At 44.4% G+C, this 2,166-nt stretch overlaps 1 non-coding gene across 1 annotated transcript; it reads left to right on the top strand.

The window, feature by feature from the left end:
* The first annotated feature begins 653 nt into the window (after window positions 1–653).
* LOC118081613 (U2 spliceosomal RNA) lies at window positions 654–841 on the top strand. The gene has a single exon (XR_004692090.2). It is a non-coding gene; the product is annotated as a U2 spliceosomal RNA (small nuclear RNA).
* Window positions 842–2,166: the final 1,325 nt, after the last annotated feature.

Here is a 2,166-nt window from a genome sequence, read left to right as displayed (position 1 = left end):
CCTTGGGTTATATTTATTCCCTCTACTCTTGGGAAGGGTAGCCACACTTCTTGCCCAGCCACTTTGCTTCCCAGTTTGCCCTTAGACCAGGCATCCCCAAACTGCAGCCCTCCAGATGTTTTGGCCTACAACTCCCATGATCCCTAGCTAGCCGGACCAATGGTCAGGGAAGATGGGAGTTGTAGTCCAAAACATCTGGAGAGCCGAAGTTTGGGGATGCCTGCCTTAGACGGTTCCCTAGCTGTGAGACTTTGGATATGAAATGAGGAAATGAATTCCAAAGAAAAGTAGAACAGCTTAAAAAGCAGAACAAGATATAGTGACTAATGCCTCAAAGTTCTTATTCGTACATATCTAGCTGCTTAACTTTGATGGAGTACATGTATTAACCTTGAAGTTGTCCATGAGACATTGTTGCTGCTGCACCGTTATTTCATTCTGTTAAGTAAGGGTCAATGTCCTCCTAGTGGTGCAGTAAGAAAATTGTTAGCACATTTGCAAAGCTAAGCAGGGTCTTGTATGCTTTCAGATTAGATGTTGAGATTCCTGCACTGCAGGGAGATGAACTTTATGACCCTTGGGGTCCCTTCCAATTCTACAGTTCTGTATTATAAAATTATGTAACTTGGGTATTTTTTGCAGCACTTATAATATGTGCTTCTCGGCCTTTTGGCTAAGATCAAGTGTAGTATCTGTTCTTATCAGCTTAATATCTGATATGTCCTCTATTTGAGGACTATATATTAAATGGAATTTTGGAGCTGGGAGATGGAATAGGGGCTTGCTCCATCTACTCCATGCATTGACCTGGTAGGGACGCAGGTGGCGCTGTGGGTTAAACCACAGAGCCTAGAGCTTGCCGATCAGAAGGTCATCGGTTCAAATCCTTGCGATGGGGTGAGCTCCCGTTGCTTGGTCCCAGCTCCTGCCAACCTAGCAGTTTGAAAGCACGTCAAAGTGCAAGTAGATAAATAGGTACCGCTACAGCGGGAAGGTAAACGGCGTTTCCGTGTGCTGCTCTGGTTTGCTAGAAGCAGCTTTGTCATGCTGGCCACATGACCTGGAAGCTGTACGCCGGCTCCCTCGGCCAATAATGTGAGATGAGTGCCGCAACCCCAGAGTCAGTCACGACTGGACCTAATGGTCAGGGGTCCCTTTACCTTTACCTTTATAATATGTGCAACATACTATAGCTCAGTTGGTAGAACGTGAGATGCTTAATTTCATGGTCCTGGGTTCAAGCCCTATGTTGGGCGAAATATTTCCGCATTGCAGGTGAATGGACTAGATGACCCTCGTGGTCCCTTCCAACTCTACACTTCTATGAACCTTTGCATGCTCTTTTCTCTGGAATACAGAAGAATGAAATGGCAATGCAAGATGGTGAATATTAGCCCTCAGCTGTGGTGATTCAGAGTGCAATGTTTCTGATAATTGCATGGTCTAGGGTACGCCACACAGTTTGTAGAAATTAAATAATTGGGCTTCTTTTGTTTGTGGCTGCTTCTTTCTGATAGGCTTCAGGTACAGAGGTGTTGTTCCTGCAACCAATCACTTGGAAGTGGATTAAGAGGCCTGTAATAAAGTTCTTACTATTTTTGTCTTGAGTTGGCTTTAGTAATGACTTGGCAAATGCATGAACAAGATGGGAAGAAAATTAGATGTGGCATTTCTTGGAGAAGAGTCAATGCTTGGAGGTTTGTCCACTCAGAGACACCTGATAAGTGCTAAATACTACTTCCCAGTTGGATAGTTTGTCTCTTGGTGAAAATCAGTAGTGAATCACTAGCACCATCTGGGTCAGCATGCTTTGGCAGAAGTAGGGCAGCTCTGAACAACTCACAGTTGCTTCAGGCTTCCAACATATTTGGTTAGGTGTCACTGTGGTTGCCATCTAAGCATACATCACCATGCAGAGCTATTGTCAGGGCTCAGTCTATAATTCACTGCACATGCATTAAGTTTGGGGGCACTGCTCAACATCCTGAGATCTTCAGCTTTACGTTTAAATAACTTTTAGCCCTGGACAATGCCCAATAAGACGATAAGCAAGGTGCTGTACAGGATTGGTCAGAAGTCATGGCTTCAGTGTCCAGCAAGGATCTTTGATCTGCCCTTTTCTAGTGAGCAAAAACAAGTGGGTTTCTCTTATTTTTACCTACATTT

This window comes from Zootoca vivipara, chromosome 2, assembly GCF_965207765.1.
Source record: "Zootoca vivipara chromosome 2, rZooViv2.hap1.1, whole genome shotgun sequence".
NCBI classification, from domain to species: Eukaryota; Metazoa; Chordata; class Lepidosauria; order Squamata; family Lacertidae; genus Zootoca; species Zootoca vivipara.
Note: the sequence above shows the minus strand (reverse complement) of the source record. Positions and strands in the feature narration are given on the sequence as shown.